This window comes from Palaemon carinicauda, chromosome 1, assembly GCF_036898095.1.
Source record: "Palaemon carinicauda isolate YSFRI2023 chromosome 1, ASM3689809v2, whole genome shotgun sequence".
In the NCBI taxonomy this organism is placed as follows: domain Eukaryota; kingdom Metazoa; phylum Arthropoda; class Malacostraca; order Decapoda; family Palaemonidae; genus Palaemon; species Palaemon carinicauda.
Window position 1 is genome coordinate 294,260,769 of NC_090725.1, and position 22,309 is coordinate 294,283,077.

The window sequence follows — 22,309 nt, forward strand, 5'->3', positions numbered from 1 at the left end:
TTATCAATTTGATACTAAAACTACTCTAGCTAGAGTGAGCTCTGATGATATCCTAAGGGCAAATAACTAAACTAAGGGTTTGGGCAAAGATATAATTATTTACTAGGTCAGTAGTGGGTACTTTGTTTTTTGGCAATTTTAAAACCTTAAGAGACATCGAGACACATGACCTTTAATATTTTAATGTAAAATTTTAAATTGTACCCTAATTCTATATGACAATTTGTATATTAATCATCACCAATTACAAATTAGGTATTTTATTACTTTATTAACTATCCATGCCTCCATGTGAAGTATTTTAATCATTACAATGTTAATCAAAGCTCGTGCGTTTTAAATACGTTAACTTATACCTCTTATCTAATGAATTTAAAAAAATTGGCCGAAAGGCCAGGCAATTTAACGAACGAACAAAAGCTAAAATATCTACACAAAAATTGTCGGCTATGAACCTGCCCACGATCCAGTGTGTAATCTAATATTCTTAGAGTTTCAATTTATTTTCAAGATATCTGACCACAAAGTAGTGAAGGGATTAAAAAAGGAGTAAAGCAGATTACGACTTCTTCATATTTAGGGTATTAACGAACTTTTGAGTATGATATTTCAATTGTGAATTTTGAGGGTGTAAAAAAAATTGCTACGTCTCTTACAATATTATGAATTTTTCCAAAAGGAAAGATAGTTTAAAGACAGGACTACTACTGCACATCAGTATTGCATTAACCGAAAAAGCTACCCAGAAATCAATGGATATTTAAAAGAGAGATTATGGGGGTACGCTAACGAAGCAAATTTTAAGGAAATGGAACTTTCATACCCTGAGCAATGTTATGAAATAAGAAAATCTTTGCCATAAATCCAGGAAATTTCTCACCAAGAATACGCAAACCTGACAATATTCTCTGCCCTATTCTTCATATCAAATAAATTTTCCCACCCTTTAAACAATACAGCTTTCACGTCAACGACAACATATTTAAGAACTTTATTACACAATTCGTCTAAAAAGGATTAAAGTGTTATTTATCCCTCCTTTATGTCAAATGCACAAACGACACGAACCAAGAAACAAAATGGAATTTCTGAGCCGAGCTGTGCACCTTTTCACAGAGCCAGGGTATCTCGCCATAATAAAAATTCTGAAATGCAAGACTTGAAAATGACCCTCTTACCTGATTCCTTGAAACGCTTACGTTAAGTACACTTATCATTTATCTTTAATACAATATTTTAAATGTATTGAATTTTTATGAAAAATTTAAAAATAAATTACCATCAATTACACATCAACTTCAAAAAGAGCAGAAATATGTCTGGAGCACATTAAATCACAATCCTTTTACATTAGAGAGATTTTACACTACTTACATTACACATTTCATTACAAATTTGATGTTTTTGTCATTGACACAAGTGTATACAACTTTGCAATGAATGAAAATAGTAGTACCAAAAACCTGTACATTTGACATTATAACCTCCTACAATAGAAGCTTCTTAAAAATTCTGATTTATTTGATTTAAATATTTTTTTATAGCAAATTCTAAAATCTGATAATTATTAAAAACTTCAAGAATTTGAGGCTTCTGAGCAAATTAATAATAGCATAACACAACCATATTTTTATGACTTTAGCTGTCAGGATAAAACCTGCACTGACAAGACAGCTGAATCAATAAGCAGACTAAAGTCCAACATGTTTACCAGAACAGGCTGTCGGCCTTTGACAAGTACAATATATTCAAGCTAACACATTAACCTACAGCTCTCAAGACACAAGTAAAAGAATGAACAAGCTCTGTACATGGGGATTAAATAACAGTCTAAAAGAACAAGTGGTTACTCTAGTTAAGATCAGGATCTATCTCATGGACCCTTCAGCCCTTTTTGTAGCGAGGAATAAAATGGCAAATTCTGATACTCAAAGAGGAGGGGGGCAGAGGGAGACTCATCTGCCATACGAGGCGAGTCTTATTAGTTTTTTAAACATTTCCAAATTTGGGATAAAGGAAGGATCAAGGTTGGGGAGTGGGAATTCTGAAATTGCAGGTGAGCATCAGGTTGAAATAAAAGAGAACTTCTTAATTCAAAAGTATTTGAAAATGTGTATAGATTTCATTTTACTTTTAACAATTAGCATATAATTCTTCAAGGTATATTCATGTAGCCCCAAAAGAAGAGAGAGAGAGAGAGAGAGAGAGAGAGAGAGAGAGAGAGAGAGAGAGAGAGAAACGCCAACTGTTGTAAAGAAATACAAACGGTCAAAAGGTAGATGGGTAATGGGACGAAATTTGACTTATACTTATCCTCACAATGTGTATCAGGATGAAATTTGACTAATATTTGATAATTATTCTCTCATGATATTAGGACGAAATTTGACTAATATTTAAAAATTATTCTCACATGGTATTAGAACAGAATTTAACTGATATTTATGAAATATTTACATACGATATTGGGACGAAATTTAACTATTATTTAAGAATTATTCTCATTGTATTGAGATGAAATTTAACTAATATTTAAGAATTATCCTCACATTGTATTAGGACGAAATTTGACTAATATTTAAGAAATATTTACAAACGATATTGGGATGAAATTTAACTAATGTTTAAAAATTATTCTCATTGTATTAGGACAAAATTTAACTAATATTTAAGAATTATCCTCACATTGTATTAGGACGAAATTTGACTAATATTTAAGAAATATTTACAAACAATATTGGGACGAAATGTAACTAATACTTAAGAATTATTCTCATTGTATTAGGACGAAATTTAACTAATATTTAAGAATTATCCTCACATTGTATTAGGACGAAATTTGACTAATATTTAAGAAATATTTACAAACGATATTGGGACGAAATTTAACTAATATTTAAAAATTATTCTCATTGTATTAGGACGAAATTTAACTAATATTTAAGAATTATCCTCACATTTGACTAATATTTAAGAAATATTTATAAACGATATTGGGACGAAATTCAACTAATATTCAAGAATTATTTTCACATTAAAGAATAAGAAATAAAAGATACGATGCTATTCTTTACCTTTAATTTATAAATCAAAAGAAGGATTCTAATTTGTTTTCATTCTTAGAAAACATAATTGGAAAAGTGGAACACATTATTCTCAATAAAAGGAAAGCAAAGATTAATTATTATAAATGAACTCCCTTTAACAATATGTAAGATATTTACAGGATATTATGATTTAATATTTTCTTAATTAAGAAACAAAACGGATAAAGCAAATTTCTCGTCAGTTTTATGATCGCTTTGCACATAGTATAGGAAGAAAAGCTTAAGGTGCTACATGTGAGCAACATACCATGAAATCCACTGATACAGAAGTTCTCTTTTAAATATCCCCCAAAAGATAAAATCAAAATGATTAGAAATATATTTATATCTTGAATCCACCAATCAAAAAGATTTTGGCAATTTAATCTTAATTCACAGAGCAATGCCAAATAACTCCGGAGTCTAAAGATTGACAAGAAAACTGGAACTCTTGAAAACAAGATTGAACTAAGGAAACAAGGAATTACTTGAATAGAAACAAGGAAACAATGGATGACATGATTAAACAATCCAATGATTGCACAAAATAACTCCTTAGACCCAGGTGTGTAGCAGATGACTCCATACACATAAGATTGCTCTAAGTAACCCCATAAGCTATACAGTAGCTCCAAATAACTTATAGATCACTTTAGTATCCAATGAGTGCCTGAGACAACCCCCCTAAGGTGTTCTAACTGACACTAAAGACAAAAATTTCCAGAATTACTTCCAAGACCATAAAAAGACCAAAAAAGGTCATGAATAACTGAATGGACAAAAGAATAAGGCCCAAATAACTCGACAAAGTGGACTCCTGAATAAACAACTGTGCGCTACAAAAAAGTTCTTCAAATGAGGGGAATATTCAAAACTGGTAAATCAAATAAGCACCCTGGATAGCTTATTGAATCAAGAAACACCTTGAATAACTCCATAGATAAAGGATTCCAATATTACTGATGGACTAAATAGTATTCCAAGTACCCTAAAAAATGTAGAGCCTCAATTTCTCGACAATCCATGGCTAAGGAGTTCTTCCAATAACTCCATAGACCAAGAAGAGCTACAAAAGATATTCCAAACAAATCTGAACTAAGGAGTATAATCACGAAAGCTTGGTAAATCAAGGCATTACCCAAAAGCCAATCTTTGCCCAGAGAAAATTCGAAAATTCATAAAACAAGGGGAACTCTGCAAGACAATTTTAAACAGAAAGTACTCAAATATAATCATGAATAAAAAAGAAAGCTCTTTAAAACAAATGAAGGAAAAATGTATCTTTAAAACAATTATCTGAAGCAAATGTAAACAATGATTGTTCACAAACAGCTCTTCAGAGCAAGGAATGCTCAAAACAATCCAACAGACCAAAAATAAAAACACAGGATATCAGAATTTACTCTAAGGGGATACATTGAACCAGGCCGTATCACCCCTCACAAAAGACAAGTCAAGGAAAATTTTTTAATCTCTTAAATTCAACATCACAAGTATGTTTTACATCAAACAAAGCAGAAAAAGTAGAACTAAATTACTGCGGTTGAAAATTGAGTTATTCACAACAAAAGTAGCACATAAGAAGAAAACTCAGAACACCTTAACAATCGTCATAGGTTTTGTCATCAATATTGGATGGACTGGAACTAATCCGGGCAGCTGCTCAAAGGCTAGAGAAGTGGCGAGAAAGTGACCCAATGAGGAACTGCCCAGCCCAAACAAAAGGCCTACACAGCAGATCAAGCCTTACCAGGAAAGAAGGACTGGTTAACCCTAAACAGAACAAGGGTTAAAGTGGGCAAAACTGGAGATGCGCCACAAACCCTGAATGTCCATGTGGGGTAACACCAAAAGGGTGCCAAGTGTCAACTGGACCCTCATTGCTCAGATAAAGACTCAGAGAGGCAAACATCAAAGCTCTCTTGTGAGTTCGGCATTGGCGTGATAAGACATCATGATGATGTCATCAAGGTGCATAAGTTGTGTTCTACTTAAAGGCAAAGCTTAATGACCAACAAATATCTACAGAGTAGGAAGGCCTAATGGACAGTAAGGATGGAAACAAAACCTTTTGAAATCATAAACTAAAACAGGGTAAAACCCCCAGAATGATTAAGTAAAATTCCAATCTATCAGACTTAGTCCAATATCTGTAGGTGACTAAGAGCATGGTAGCATAGAAATACAATGAAGAATAGACATCACAGGGTAGAAAAGATCTTCGCCCAGTAAGACCTGACTTGATGGAGGACCTGGTCACAAAAATACATTAAGTAAAGTATAGATCAAATATCTGGACTTGAGATGATATACCTTTTTAAAACACATTATACAATATAATCAGATTGAAGACTTTCCACATAATTTTTGTCAAAAAAGAGAGAAAATTTATCGGAATACACCACAATATTTCTTTGTGAAAAACACGAGTCATTTAATGCAAGTAGCAAAAATTTTAGCCGATATTTTTTCTGATTCTTAATAGTACTATGATCAAGTGTTTATGTTACTTCAAATGCTATATATATATTATGGCAAACATGCGAGCATTGTGGTCAAATCAAATTTGAATTAAGTGACACAAAACAGATAAATATATGATCTTTTTCTATAGTTTTGATAAAACAATATATTACCCACATTCTATACCTCGTATAAATACGAAAAAATTTATTTAAGTAAAAATTTCCACAGATGACAATACATTAGAGTGAAATTCAATACTGAGCCTTCTGGTAAATTTAGTATGATACAAGATAGCGAAAAAAACTGAGATCGTGATCAAAGTTCTTGAAGTGATTCAGTCCTATTTTCAAGTTCCAAAAACCTACAAGTTAATTTTACGCTTTGTTCTTTGTTGAAATTTCCAAATAAAAAAGTGACAGTAGCATTTACGATAATTAAGACTTAATAAGTATAATGTAAAATGAAAATTACTGTATATGGCGCAGACAGCAGCAGATTTTAGGATTTATATAAAATAATTTTGTAGTTGAATTCTAACAGCTAACTTTAACATTATTAATTATGTAATAAGGTACTTAGAGCCTCACAGTAAACAGACCTACACAAAAATTTAAAAAATTATTAATTCACCCCACACCAAAAACTATGGCTTGTATTTTTTTCCTTGAGGTCACAGATCCTAAAATCCAATAGCACAGAACAGAAGTTTTCTTGTGGTTGATGGACATCACAATTATATCTGCCGCCAGTCATTTGTTGATCTCAAGCAAGGGACCAACTGTATCCTGAAAAAAACAAAAAGTTTTATGAATTACTTATCTTAGAATTTAGAACAAATAAAAAAACGTTGATAGGAAAACAAACATAACAAAATGTTATATAAAAACTGTTATTAAATAATGATTATAGTAAAAAAAAAATATTTAGTTTTTCATAGTTATTCTTTCATGAACATCAACAGAAACAAGCACAAGTGTGTTCAGTAGATTCATTTATAAAAATGTTTGATCATGTGATCTAAATGAATAATTTACATTTCATATAACAGATTTGGCTCTCAAGTTTGCTAAAAATAGTATCCTTAGATGGAAAGTAATTTAGCTTTAACAGATGGAAATTATGGTATGAATTGGTATACCCAAAATTGTCTAGAAATTATAAGGTACGTTTCAAGTAAATGAATGATTAACATCAATTTATTATGACCACATCACAAAAAAATATTTGAGAAAAATCTCCCTTTCAAGGGAATTTCTGTGATACAGTACTTTTTCAGATAGTATATACTCAAAATTATATTGTACAGTGTACATAAGCTACCTTCCATAGATATCTAATACCTACTCTGTAACCTAAGGTGTAAAATTCTGAAAAAAAATTAAATGATGAAAAGTTTAACTTATCTTTAAACTGATGACGGTTAAATATTACAGCCTCCATTCCTGTTATCAGCTTTGATTTAGAAATGAATAATTTAATCTTGTGCCATCCACATTCCTTTAGCTTCCATCTCCTTCCAATATTATTAGGGGAATCAGTTGCCAACTAGTAATTTTTGTTGACTGGCTTCGGATTTTGGATTTCAAATGTGAAGGTAAATAAACACCATCTGAAATAAAAGAAAAATATCTTTACTCCAAATGTTCTTCACATTCAAATTATAACTTGACTCTTGATAATTAATTTCATACATAGAGTCCCTTTTTAGGATTATTCAATAGAATAACTGGGATATTCAACTCCATTTTTAGACACTTTTGAACCTTAAACTTGACCATGCTCTTATGTTTTTAAGAAAACATCCAAAAGAAGAAGAGTGCTAATAACAAGAATTCGTGAAAAAAAAACACGAATAAGACAAAGTTCAATGATTTTATGAGTATTCTTGATAAGGTTAAAAGTATCCCCATTGCATTGGTAATATTGCATGTAAAATATCAGGAAATCTAAGATCAAAATCTAACAATTATATATGTGAATAGGTAATAAGGTATAAGTATATTTTTCTGGTATGATACATGGAGGACAATAAAATCTTTTCAAATACTTCAGCTATCTGAAAAGGTTTAATTGAACTCACTGTTTTCGTACTTGGATTCAGAGCCAGTGAGATTTAATTTTCTGAACGATAGTAGAAAGCCAATTATGGATAAACTGGTCCTCTCAGCTACTCCCAGACCTTGCCATTAATGTGCTGTCAAGTAATCGTTTCATGACAGCACAAAATACGAGTTGGTAGACAAGGGGTATAAATCTTTTAATGTCCACTTGGACAGAGTTTTTTCCATTTATATCTTCCAATAGGTACATAAAGTGAGTACTGTATCAGTATGATTTATTGGTAGTGGTTATATGGCAAGTTGCTAGGATTCGGGGGGCCATTCAGCTCCAAAATGAAACTAGGGGAAATCCTCTCAGATATGCTAAGAGGTAAAAGTTGATAGATGTTGGACAAAAGGTTGGGAGAAAGACAGTAAGAAAAGGGCGTAGGTAGGCCCCACAAGGAAATTGGGAAAACCCTTAATTCATACACTTAGTGCACTACATGAGGTGCACTAATGGCAGTATAAAAATATTCCTTTGTTGACATGCCACAACAGTTGAATTATCATTCATCAATGTAACCAAGTGGCTGTAGTAGATAGTTTGCCTTCAACTCCAGCTCATTTATATGGAGAGACTTGTCCTCTAGCACCCCCTTTCCTGAGGCCAGATGGTCCTTGAGATGGGTCCTTGTATAAAGGATGTCTGGATGGGAGCACTCTAAGGGAGACCAAAGTAGGTCAGATTTGGTGTCTTGCTTGATTGCTTCTGGATTTCAAGGAGAATCTGTGATCTGTGACAGGTGTCTCCTTATACATTATTGTAATGGTCATAAGTGGAGGCAACCGGGAGGCATTAGTTTCTCTAGAGAGGTCAGGCGTCCTATTAGCTGTAGCTATTGTTGTGCTCGTGACTGTATCTGATGAAGGAAGGGATGAGCTACTTTCCTGAATTGAGTTACCTTCTTTCATATGGATAAACTCTCCCTATTACTGTGTCTATGTCCATGCCAATTTCTATCACTCTTTGCTCGGGTGGAAGCTTGGACTTCTCCAGAATTGTAATAATCCTGAGATCGGAATAAAACGAGAACAGCCTGTCACAATAATAAAGTTTGGACTCTGAGTCTGGCAGTATTAGCCATTTGTTTAAGTACTGGATCAGATGAATTCCATTGGCATGGGAATATGACGACACCAACGTGAACACCCAAGTAAATATCTTGGGGTCTCTGGACAACCCAAAGCAATTTGAATGGAAAGACTTTGCTCCCTAGGCCAAAGTGTAGATACTTTCTTGAAGAAATGATTTATGGGGATCTTGGTGTAGGTGTTGAAGTTATTTTTCTTTATATTTACTCTTGTTTTTAATTTATACTATAAACATTTTTGTCTCAGCCATCTTATTGTCTCATGACTCTCTTGTTGTTTTTCAGGTTGCTGCAACGCCTGACACCCAGTAAAGAAGGCAAGATGTACTCCTATTGTGTAGTTTTTATCTATCACAAAAAACAGTTATATCAAATTCTTTAACCCTGTAGTATCAAAAGCATCCACTGGGAGATTAGATCTACATGACATGAAATAACCCATTTTTAAAAGGGAATTGTGATGAAATCTGAAGTAACTTACCTGATTTGGCAGTGTACCTTAAGCAGAGTAGAATACTGTATATCACTTAATTACAGTATCATCATGTATAGGCAGATTTCTCTCACACAGGTGACTGTGAAATCACAAGTTTTAAAAGTAATTTGTATTTTTTCTAACTATTGGAGATGAAAACAACAAATCTGGAACATGGCAGTTAAAATTATAACGAGTTGTAACGACCAACAGGTAATTACATATTGGTAATGGGGAAGTGACCACCATGCCTTCCCCACCTACTCTGCTGGTTCACTGACAATTCTGTTAGAACGATGTCTGGGACTTTCTCTGGAGCTGGTGATGGTGGGCAAGTTTGAGTAAAGGACTCAGGTTTGTATAGTTTGGAAAAATACAAAATACTTAAAAAAAAGTGTGAGTTGTTCCTATATGAATACAAACCATCATCCTTTACTTATGGGGGACTTGTCCTTAGGTGGAAGGAAGTCCCCTTTCCCAACGGGCTGGAAGCTTAGCTTAGGAACCAAAAGCTCTAGAATCTCAGATGTGTAAGAGAAAAGGGTTCCTTACACATCATGAATGCTTGCAAGAGAACCAGCTGGGTTTCACGGCCCTGACTGTAAAAGTATCATAGTTTAGCTTGAATACTTTGTCTGGTAGGCCTGGCATGTGATGGGTTTGACAACGTTGCAACTTGAAGACTTCTCATGAATATGAGTTTGCCTGACTACACCACACTTCCCCTAATAAGGATTGTGGCAAAATGACTTTCCTGTGCTTGAGTAAGAAATAGCTAAAAGCAGCCTGGGCTTACTCCAGGAGAGGCTGATCCTCTCTGGTGAGGAATCATGCTGCTTCTTGTCTTCCTGTTCGAACAGGCGTCGAAGAGGGTCAGGGATTAAAAATATATCTCTAATCTCCCTATTTTGGGAACTAAAAGTGTCTCGCATACAAAACTTTTACCTTTTCTGAGAACTCCACTGCCTATTAGGTGGAGACAAGGAGAAGAAGGACCATCAGGATCTCTCCAACGGAAAGACCTATTGGAGTCAGTTGATCTCTTCGGCCTTATTTTTTTTTAGACTTTTCTATCCCATCATTTGGAGCCCTTTTAAAAGGGAGAACAAAGGTCCTCTCCCTTCTGAGCGGGCAACGCCTTCAGGAGACTCTTGATCCGAAAGTGGTTGTTTAAAGGAAAAACTATCTAATGATGGTTTGGTGCTCTCAAATGGGTGGCCAAAGACAAATTCAATTGGTGACAATCTATAATTCTCAGCTTAAGAGATGCATCTTGGCGATCTTGATCGCCTATGCCTCTGAGGGTGAGGATCTAACACCAAAGTGTAGTTAACTGCACTGGAGTACTTTCCCTGTATTCTCCAACAATCATTGGACTGTGCTGAGGGAGCAGAATTAGTGCGTTTCCTTGTATCTTTATTATCTATCCCATGTATATCAGGGATTAAAGGGGGTGAAAGCGCATAAAGAGCAGAAGCTCACACATAAACCAGTGAGCAGGCTTGTGTGCAAATTGATTGACAAATTAAGTTTGAAAACATAGGCACAACCCGTGCTATTACAAAAAATATAATGAAAAGTGCAAGTAGAAGTGGTCCCAAAGGAGGGCGCTCAATAGAGCAGGTAAGAGGATGTGCAATTAATCGCAAGCAGGTAAGAGGGTAAGTGATTCATCATGAGCAAGTGAGAGGGTGTGCAATCAACCATAGGCCGGCGAGTGTGTGTTCGATAACCAGTAAACCAGCGAGTGTTACCTTCGATCATCAGCCAGTGTGCAATTGCAAAAATATGACATGGCACTCTTTTAAGAGCATGTGAACACTCAGTAGTATGCCTAGTATCACTCTAATGGACGAGCGAACAGGTGGGATGTCGCTCCTGTTGGAGAACACAATAGCCAACAGATGCAAGATCGCAAGCATGTGTGGTGGCGCTCTCATGATGCATGTGATCGCGAACAGTTGAGGAAAAAGAAAAGTAGCATGCAATCTCACAGTCTCTTTTTTTGTCCTTGGTGAAGGATTGGCCAATACTATTTCTCCCATGGGGAGAGAAATGGTAAGAGTGACTTATGTGAAACTCCAAGGACTAATCGCCCACGATGGGAAAAGAAAGGCGGCAGCCTCATTTTATTCTGACCGGTAGTGTGTACGAAGTTAGCCGAGTACATCCCTAGATCGAGGGCACTTGGATGTATGAACAATTTTCCTCCTTTCTATGCTGAATGTGTGTGGTGTTATGTATTATTGTAATAATGTACTATATTATTTCAAGTGTTGCAGGTATTGCGCAACATTGCATCATATTGCATGAATAAGACATGTTATGCTTTGTACATAAGAGTAATGATTTGTTTTGGTATTAGGATTCAAACATTTGTTGATTACCTCAAAGATAGGATGTGATTCTTTATGATTTGTACTGGAGTAGGATTTAAGTCTTTTCAGAGCGATGCTCTTTTGTTTAGCAATGTTTTGGTTTGTCAGATTGTGTAAGACGCTCCATATACACTTGGGAGTCAGCTGTCACAGAGTAAACACAGTACAATGTAGTCTTTTATACATTAAACGTATTTTTAGAATACCAACGTCTTATTACCCATCAAGCCAAAATTGACGACTACAGATGGGATCAGCTGAGAAATAATTACTAACAATTGTTCATCTATGTTCCAGGTAATTATTATGGTTAATAGAACTTCCTACCAAAGTACCATATCCCACAGTGGCGACGAGGATGGGATCAGCTGAGAAATAATTACTAACAATTGTTCATCTATGTTCCAGGTAATTATTATGGTTAATAGAACTTCCTACCAAAGTACCATATCCCACAGTGGCGACGTTTAGGACGACGGACAAGCAGGGAGAAACATTGGACCCTATGCACAAGGACGGCCAGCACAAGAGAAGGTCGTATGTACATCAGGGGACAAGAGTAAAATCGCCCAATGAAGATTTTACCAGCAGCAGAATAGGAATTTCATCAAATACACACAAGGGTGAAATTTAAAGTTGGGTAGGTAGGAAGTACACTTGTGACTGCAGAACAGTAGCTTAACCTACCACAGTTATTAAGGTAAGCAAACAAAATGCCTTTTAATATTGAACACCCACAAGGTTTCAGCATCACTGCTGAGCCTAATTCTGTTGCAACACAATGGCAACAGTGGTGTGAGGAATTTAAGATTTATTTAGAAGCATTAGGGAACATGAAGGATGCCCAAAAGAAGGCATTATTACTTCATACAGCAGGTAGGGAAGTTCGGGAAGTGTTTAAGACTTTGCAGCCTACAGATGACACAAGTGAAGCTGCAATTAAGGCTCTTACCTCATATTTTGCTCCTCAGGTCAATAAATTTTTTGAAAGATACCAGTTTTCAGCGCAGGCTTATCAGAAAGAAAATGAAAGTTTAGATGCATTTGTGACTAGACTAAAGAATTTAGCCGTTTCATGTGAATTTCTAGAGTTAGAAAATGTTATCATAGATCAAGTAATTGCACATCAGAAGAGCTAAGAAAGAAATTATTGCAAGATAAAGATTTAACATTAGAAAAGGTATTGATAACAGGCAGAGCTTTAGAAACATCACATAGGCAAAGTAACATAATAGGTAGTTCTACAAGCAATAGAATGGAAAATTCTAAAATTAATACAGTAGGTTCTAAGTGGAAAACCAATGAGAATCAGAGAAGGAATATGACAAAGCCTAGTCATAGAAAAGTGCCTAACACTAATGTTCATAAATATAAGAATCAGGCTTATACACAGAAACAACAGGAAAAACCCAAGTGTTTTAGGTGTGGTAAAGCTGATCATCTTGCATACGAAGCAAAGAAATGCCCTGCTACTGGACAGACATGCCAAAATTGCAGAAAGCTGGGTCATTTTGCAACTGCTTGTAGATTTCCTAAACAGTACGCAAAGAAAATAAATGCTACAGTTGATACTATGGGTCAAGAGAATAATGAGGAAAATGTTCATGATAATCAGGTTAGTTCAGAAACTGATTTTGCGTTTCGCATAAACTCAGTCAACAAAGGTGCAAAGAAACATATCATGGTAGAAGTAATCATAAATGGTAAACCAATTTTGATGCAAGTTGACACAGCAGCCGATGTATCAATTATGTCTGAAAAAATGGCTAAAAGCATTCCTAATTTGTTATTAGAAGGTACAAATAGAGTTTTGAAAAGTTATAATGGTTTTGATATTCAGGTAATAGGTGCTTTGAACGTAGAAGTACAGTACAAAGAACAGAAATTAGAGAGAATGCCATTAACAGTAGTAAAAGGTAATGGACAAACTTTGCTAGGTTTAGATTGGCTACAGTATTTGAAGTTAGATTGGCCTAGTATTTTGAAGGTTGCAGGTAGACAAGATGAAAACAAAAATGAAATGTCTATGGATAACATCATATCAGAGTTTCAAGACGTATTTGAAGATAAAATAGGTACAGTAAAGAACGCAAAGGCAATTTTAGTTTTGAAACCTGACAGTTCTCCTAGATTTTTTGCTCCGAGACCAGTACCGTATGCATTGAAAAGTGCAGTTGAAACAGAAATCAGGAGATTAGAAAGTGAAGGTTCTTGGAAAAAGGTTACATATTCAGATTGGGCTACACCATTAGTTCCTATTGTGAAGGAAAGTGGACAGGTTAGGTTATGTGGAGATTACAAAGTAACGTTAAATCTACAACTGCAAGTAGCTCAACATCCCTTACCAAATCCGAAAGACATGTTTGCAACTATGTCAGGATGCAGTGTTTTTTCTAAATTAGATTTAAGACAAGCATTTCAACAGCTTCCCATGGATGAAACTTCACAAGAATTATGTGCAGTAAATACATCCTTAGGTTTGTTTAGGCCAAAGAGATTACCTTATGGAGTTGCAAGTAGTCCAGCTATATGGCAACAAACTATGAATAAGATTTTTTCAGGAATGCAAGGAGTATTCATTTTTATAGATGATATTTTAATTGCGGGTAAAGACACAAGAGAACATAGAGAAAGATTGCGAACAGTTCTGAAGAAGTTGAAGGAACATAATATTAGAGTAAATAAGAACAAATGTATTTTAGAAGTTGATTCAGTGGAATACTTAGGTTTTGTAATAAATGGCAAGGGTATTCACAAAACTAAAGAGAAGATTAAAGCTGTACAATCAACAAAAGTGCCAGAAAATGTTAAGGAATTACAATCATTTCTAGGCTTAGTAACATTTTATGGAAATTTCATTCAGAATTTGTCTACAATTGCACATCCATTGTATAATCTGTTGAATAAGGGTGTAGAATGGAAGTGGACAAAAGAGTGTCAGGAATCTTTTGAAAGAATCAAGCAGGAAATAACATCACCTACATTCTTAGTACATTATCAAATGGATTTACCAGTTAAATTAGTATGTGATGCATCAAACATGGGTTTAGGTGCAGTATTATCTCATGTGATGCCAGATGGAACAGAAAAACCAATTGCATTCACTTCTAGAGTATTGAACAAGGCAGAAAGGAATTACTCTCAAGTAGAAAAGGAAGGTTTAGCATTAGTTTATGGAGTTAAAAAATTCCATATGTATCTTTATGGTATGAAAAAGTTCACGCTTGTTACAGATCATAAACCTTTATTAGCAATATTGGGTCCAAAAGCAAGTTTACCTACGTTGGTGGCTGCAAGACTACAACGTTGGGCAGTTACGTTAGCAGCGTACCACTATGATATAGAATACCGTCCAACATCAAATATGGGTAATGCAGATGCTTTATCCAGATTACCCGTAGACAAAGCTCCAGAAGAGTATGATGACAGTGTTCTGTTAATTTCTGTATATGATGTACCAATAACTGCGAAAGATGTAGCACACAGTACCAAGCAGGACCCAGTACTTAGTAAGGTTTTGGAGAGTTTAATGACAGGTAGGGACTTATGTGGAAAAGAGGAAAATTGTAAACTGTATAAGGATATATGGTATGAACTGAGTGTGACACAAGGAATAGTGATGAGAGGTTCCAGGGTAGTTATTCCTAATTCACCAAGAAATAAGGTTTTGTCTGAAATACATGCTGATCACCAAGGTATTGTAAGATCAAAGTCAATTGCGAGAACTTTTGTATAGTGGCCAGGTGTAAATAAAGATATGGAATGTTATATAAAGAATTGTATGAATTGTGTTATGCAACAGAACAATCCTCAATTTGCTAGAATGCACCCGTGGGAGTTACCCAGGTATCCATGGCAAAGAGTGCATATAGATTTTGCAGGTCCTTTTTTGAATTATTTGTTTTTGATAGTAGTAGATGCTTACAGTAAGTGGCCAGAAATTATCCCAATGAAGACAACAACGTCTTACGCCACAATAAGAGAGTTAATGCAAATTTTTTCAACGCATGGTATTCCAGAAAGAATTGTTACAGATAATGGTCCACAGTTTACCTCACAAGAGTTTAAAGAATTTTGTAATGTCAATGGTATAAAGCATACATTTTCAGCTACATATCATCCATCTACTAATGGAGAGGCTGAAAGATTTGTCCAAACGTTTAAACACAATATGAAGTGTAGAAAAGCAAATTCAGGTAATATATTTTTGCATGTGTCAAAATTTTTATTGTCTTATAGAACAACGCCGCACAGCACAACAGGCGTGGCACCCTCAAATTTGTTGATGGGGAGGAGGATAAGGTGTAAGTTAGATTTGTTGCGCCTTTTCACACTTCTATATCAGCTATCCTCTGTCCGTCTGGGAAGGAAAGTTCTTCAAATGAGAGTGCCTGTAGTCATTGCTAGCTTTGTGATCACTGAATGTACACACACAATCGCAATCACACATTTGGGACATAATGGAATATCTCCCCTTGGGGAAAGCTTGCAATATGAAGCGTGCAAAGATCTATGGGATCGCATGAAGCTCTGTCTCTGTGGGTGTACAGTAGTGTTAATCACATTAGTTTTAAGCACGGTAGTGTTAAGAGTGCTAGAGTGTGAGAACACCGTTATATGCTCCAGAGGTTCACTAGTATGTTGAGTGATCTAGTGTAAGAGTGGGCTGATGTGTGAAAGTGGGCTGATGTGTGAAAGTGGGATAATGTGTGAAAGTGGGCTAATGTGTGAGAGTGGGCTAATGTGTGAGAGTGGGCTAATGTGTGAGAGTGGGCTAATATGTGAGAGTGGGCTAATGTGTGAGTGGAGGCTGATGTGTGAAGGTATCAGGAACTGGTTGAGCACAGATAAGGTCTAGTGAGGCATGTTTTCTGATCTAGTCAGAGAATGTTGAGCACACAAAGCAGCGTGCTCATTGGTAAACAACGATTCCAATTTCCAACCACCTGTGCAATTGGAGGCGCATTGCTCATGGTTTCTCTATTGGGAACGTAAACTTGTTCCTCCTTATACCCTCTTCTTTTTGAACTCTTAGGTGGTTGGACAGTCAGCAAAGTTGACTCAAGGGCAGAATATTACTGGCCAATCAAGTTCAGACCCAATGACAATGTCATAAGACGCTGAAGCACGTTGTCGTCAATGGTAACAAGTGTCCATAGGTTAAAGAAAATCCTAAAAGCCTAGTAAGAAGAGAAGCCAAAGCATTTCTCTGTTATTCGACAGCAAGAATCAAAGTGACTGTTCCGTGTACCGGCAGGACTTCCCCATCTTAAGTTATAAGATTCTAGCTGCAGAGTTCCAGCTGCGCTTGAATTGATTCTCACATTAAAGGATGAATGTTTGTATTCGTGTAAGAACAAAGGGTTTCAGATAGCATAACCAAACTCATGGAACCTGTCCTTGGATTCCAGGTCTTTTTCTTTACTTACGAATGGGTTTCAACTACCTGTAATAGCCCTTCCAATCCCATAACTCTTTCACATACAAACCTACAATTAAAACATTGGCCCATGTAACAAAATTAAATTGTTTCTTACCTATGTCTAGGAGATCGAGGACTGAGGTCTTTCCATAGCTATGGGGACCATTAATTGGAGTGCACTTTTTACTGTTAGGTGAAGGTATATTGTAGCTGCTTCCAGCAGAATGCTGTGTAGCTGTCCGTGCCTCTTGTTCTGTTGAATTAATATATTTCCATAAGTATAAAAGCCAAACATGATGAAAAAATATTTGGTACAAAAATTAAAATTTGGAAGTAATTTGTATTTTTTCCTTAACTATACAGACCAGAGTCCTTTACATATTTTAATTCTATATTTACTACACACTTAAAAGCTCAAATATGGTACGGTATTGTAGGAAAAGGTAGGCAAGCTAAGCTAAGGGTATGTTAGCTAATGTGAGGTAAGGCAAGGTAATGTAAAATAAGGGTAGGCTAGCTAGGTTAAGGGTTGGTTAAATAAGGGTAGGTTAGCTAAGTTAAGGATTGGTTAAATAAGGGTAGGTTAGCTAAGTTAAGGATTGGTTAAATAAGGGTAGGTTAGCTAAGTTAAGGGTTGGTTAAATAAGGTAAGGGTAAGTTAGCTAATGTAATTGTAGGTTACCTAAGGTAAGGGTAGGTTAGTTAGGGTAAGGATAGGTTATGCAATGGTAGGTAGGAAAGGTAAGATGAGGGTAGGAAAGGTAAGCTAAGGGTAGGGAAGTCTATGGTAAATAAGATGTAAGGTAAGGTAAGGGTAGGTAAGGTAAGGTAAAGATAGGTAAGGGTAGATAAGATAAGATAAGATAAGGTAAGGTAAGGTAAGGTAAGGTAAGTTAAAGTAGGTGTAAGAATGAGGTATGGTAAGATTAGGTAGGAGTATGCATGTGTTAAAGTAAGGTAAGGTAAAGTACGGGTTGGTAAGGTAAGGTAAGGTACGGGTTGGTAAGGTAAGGTACGGGTTGGTAAGGTAAGGTACGGGTAGGTAAGGTAAGGTACGGGTTGGTAAGGTAAGGTACGGGTAGGTAAGGTAAGGTACGGGTAGGTAAGGTAAGGCAAGTTACGGGTTGGTAAGGTATGAGTAGGTGGGGTAAGGGTAGGTAAAATAAGAGCAGGTAAGGTATGAGCAGGTAAGGTATGAGCAGGTAAGGTATGAGCAGGTAAGGTGGTGGTAAGGAAGGAAAGGATTGGTAAAATAAAAGTAGTTGGGGTAGGTCAGGTTAAGTATGAACAGATAAAGAAGTAGGTAACGACAAGCAAGGTGAGGCTAGGTAATGTAAGGGTATATAGCACAGGGTTAGGTAAGTAAGGCAAGGTATGGGTACGCAAGGTGAGGATAGGCATAATGATGGTAGGCAAGGTAAGGATAGGTAAAGTAGCTAAGATAAGGGTAAAGAAAGTTTATTTTGTAAACTTTGGTTTAAGTCTCTGATTTAATACCTTTTTTAATCATATTTTTAAAAATTCCAAGATACGTCCTAGACGAATCTATATTGCTAACCCTTACACTGAAGATAGGCCCAATCTAGCAAGAATTTGCTAGATCTTGAAAAGATAGACCTAGGCTATAAAATACACTTCTATCACATTAGTTTCACGCCTAGAAAAAACACTTTAAGTGTAAAATCATTTAAATATCAATAAGATTATTATGCATTACCTTCACAGTAACGAGAAACTGAAGAATTTCACAAAATTCACAGCACAGTTCAATATTTATAATCATTCCTTGTTGACAGGGAGAAGAAACAAGTGACGGGAGACATTGCTGCTCCAACTGACACCCAAAAAAAGGTTCCAATAATATCCAGCCAAATTTAAATTTTTTTTCACTTATTTATTCCCTAATCTCAATGATCTTGACCATCATATTTCATTAAAATCTGCTCTGAATTGCTAGTATAAACTGGAACTAGAACTAGCAATTGTGATGTTGATAGTAATAGAACAAATGATTGTTATTGAAAGATATATCAAAAGACTTCGAGAGAGAGAGAGAGAGAGAGAGAGAGAGAGAGAGAGAGAGAGAGAGAGAGAGAGAGAGAGAGAGAGAGAGAGAGAGAGAGTTAGTTATACTGATGTTACGCAACCCTTCAAAAAAAAATCCAATTTATTCCCTTTGACATCCACCATGTCTCGACCTTCATGAGAATCTTTCATTTCCTGATGAAAACACCAAAATTGTACCGATTTTTCACGATGATCTCCGTTTAAAATATAGAAATATTGCACTTCGTAATAAAATAACAAAGACTTGTCCTATTTGAATAATCTTGGTGCAAAATCATACGTTTTTCAACCACGTGGACTTCTGATTTGGGACCATAGACTTACTAACTTTAACTAAATTAATTGCTGTACCTACAAATAATTACTGTTCCAAATACAGTCAAATAAATCCTGTATCAGTTAGCTACTGTATATTACATGTATTTTAACATACAGTAGATATTTATAGTAGTTAGACAGCTACACATGAATTCACAAGATGTGCCATGGTAGGAGAGTTCAACCAAGGTAACAGAACTTAACATTGCTTTGCTTGTAGTTACCTGGATGATGTAAAGATGAAATAGGACGTAAATGATACTGGACTAGTCATCAGGCTAGGTGCAGATAATTTATTTTTATTGCAAAACCTAATCCTACCACATAAATCATTGTGCACGATTGTGTTCTAGATTCACTGAATACACAATGATAAAACTGTGATACCTTGAATACCATTCACTAAGATGGCAAATACAGATTTAGGACCATAGAAATTTCTGACGGACTGGAACAATGTTATGTTAGTTAGAACATGAAAAGTGAAGAGTTCAAGTCACTGCATGCACAATTGACAAAATGCCTATTGTTCCAGATGGAGCCAGATTTGATAGTGGTGGTATTAAAAAAAAAACTGGAAAAGAACAAGGTGCAGTTTCACCAAAGTTTTCGTTTTATGTTCAACGACAAGAAACTGCAGCGTGGAAGAACAAGGTGCAGTTTCACCAAAGTTCTTGTTGTATGTTCAACGACAAGAAACTGCAGCGTGGAAGAACAAGGTGCAGTTTCACCAAAGTTCTTGTTTTATGTTCAACGACAAGAAACTGCAGCGTGGAAGAACAAGGTGCAGTTTCACCAAAGTTCTCGTTTCATGTTCAATGACAAGAAACTGCAGCATCGGAAAAAGACAAGATGAGCAGTGTGCACTCTTTCAGTAAAATGCTACACCAAGCTGTGTAGAACTTTCATTGAAGACAATATATGTTTCTTATGTGAAAAGGGGACCCCTTTCTCTGAAACGTTAGGATGGTAAACCTCTGTGATGGACCTTTGAATACCAAAACTTTAAATGATGGAACACTTCTGGCAAGATTCAGCAGTGGAGAAGCTTTTTCAAAGAAGCTAAAATAACATTTTGTATACTTGATAGACCGGTACAATAGAGAGAGGATATACCTCAAAGCATCCAAGAGACCAGAAAAGGAAAGTGCAATGAAAGAAAATGCCCACCCACAGGCATTCTTAGAGCTAGTCACATATCTAGTGGATACCACCAGATTAGGTGAGGGTCCTGCAGCCTTCTGACCGTTGATGGACTTGCAGTCAAAAACTTGAGGAAAAGCTGTGGTCAGTAATACCTGAATTGGAACTTGAAAGGTCATAATCAGGGAGGAAATGCTTTGCCTCTCCAGAAATATGTGGACTCTGTCTTGTCAAAATCAGTTGACTATCATGGTAAAGCTATTAGCCTTAGCAAAGCCTTTAACATTTTGCAAAAACGTATGCAGGACAACAACTCCATATTCAAGCAATCCATTCCAGATACTTTTTTTTTTCATAGCCTTGCCTGAACATGGAGTAGACATCATATCTCAACTAAGGTTTGGCACATAAAAAACAGAGGTTGCAATTGCTCAGTTGCTTCAGTACAACTGATATGCAAGGTACAAAGAGCAGAAACTCACAGACACTTCAAAGATAGAGACCCAATTTCCTGTTTACATGGGATTGCCTGTGTACACAAGATCAGAAATAGAATGTGGGGAGAAATGCTTAATGATCTTGACAGCAGTTCCTACGAGATGGTGGTTGTCTGCACAGGTAGGAGATGCAACAGTCAGCAAGTACAGGGAGGATGGAGTGGTCTGTTCACCAGATCAGTAAATAGGGCTGTTCAAACGATAGGAAATGACAATATATACCCCAATCCCACTGCAACCACAATGACCACTATTTTCCATAGAACAAACGCTTATGTTCTCTTGCATCCATAAGTAGACAAGATGAAGTGTGTGAGCACCTAAAGTTGAGGGAGCATAAGTGGAGATAGTTCCAGAACTTCCCGACTCCATTAATATCTGGTATACCTTCTTCACCAAGAATAAAACCCCTCTCTCACTGGAGTGGAGTGACACCCAGACACCAGTCTGTGATGAGGCTTCTGGTGTCTTAAGTACACTCGGCCAATACCCAGTGGTAGTGGATGATAAAGACCGGGAGACCTTTGAGAATTATGTAGTCATAATGTATGACAAATCCAACACAGCTTAAGTCATTGTTGATGCAGGGTTGGACATGTTTCCTCAGAAGCAGAAGCCAACCCTCTAACCCAAGTAATGCTAAAGCAACATGTGAAATGTGTTGTTTACCATGAGGGCTACATCTGGAATCTGTCAATATATCAACCAGAAATGCAGAATCCTGCCAACTGGGGATGAACCAAGAATGGACATCTGGGGCAGATCTTTTGTACAAAGCTCCCACCTGTTACAGAGAGTTGCCAGCAGCTGAATAAGTGTGGATGCAAGTCAGAATGCGGATGATACAAATGCTACTGCTTTGGTTTTACCTATACCATACTGTGCAGTTGGAGATGTGAGATTTAGAAGGGTTTAGTATACTGATCCAGGCACCAAAACAGCATGTGGCAAACAAATATAGGCTTACTGCCTACATGTAAATTCAATACCATATCAGACAGATGGTACCTATTACATGGACCCTTTTTACTGTTTATGATTTAGGGACTGATAATAAAATACAAGAAAGCTAGTGGCTAGCTACATAGTTTCCAATTTCCATTCTGTATAACACCAACCATCATTCAAATAGGACAAGTCTTGGCTATTTTACTGTAAAATGCAATATTCCTGCAATTCAATGTCGTCTATCTTGAAAAACGTTTCCCATCTTGAACTTTTAGGTGGCTAATGGGTTTTATCAAAAAACGGAATTCACAAGGAG

General features: G+C 36.1%; 1 long non-coding RNA gene across 1 annotated transcript in view; it reads right to left on the reverse strand.

Moving 5' to 3' along the window:
* Nucleotides 1-3,005: 3,005 nt before the first annotated feature.
* The window catches only part of LOC137657868 (uncharacterized), a 91,385-nt gene continuing 72,081 nt past the window's right edge, over nt 3,006-22,309 (reverse strand). The window contains exons 3-4 of the long non-coding RNA XR_011047231.1: nt 17,136-17,273; nt 3,006-7,161 (exon numbers count right to left, since the gene is read on the reverse strand). This is a non-coding gene — a long non-coding RNA (uncharacterized lncRNA). The remainder of the gene's footprint in view (nt 7,162-17,135; nt 17,274-22,309) is intronic.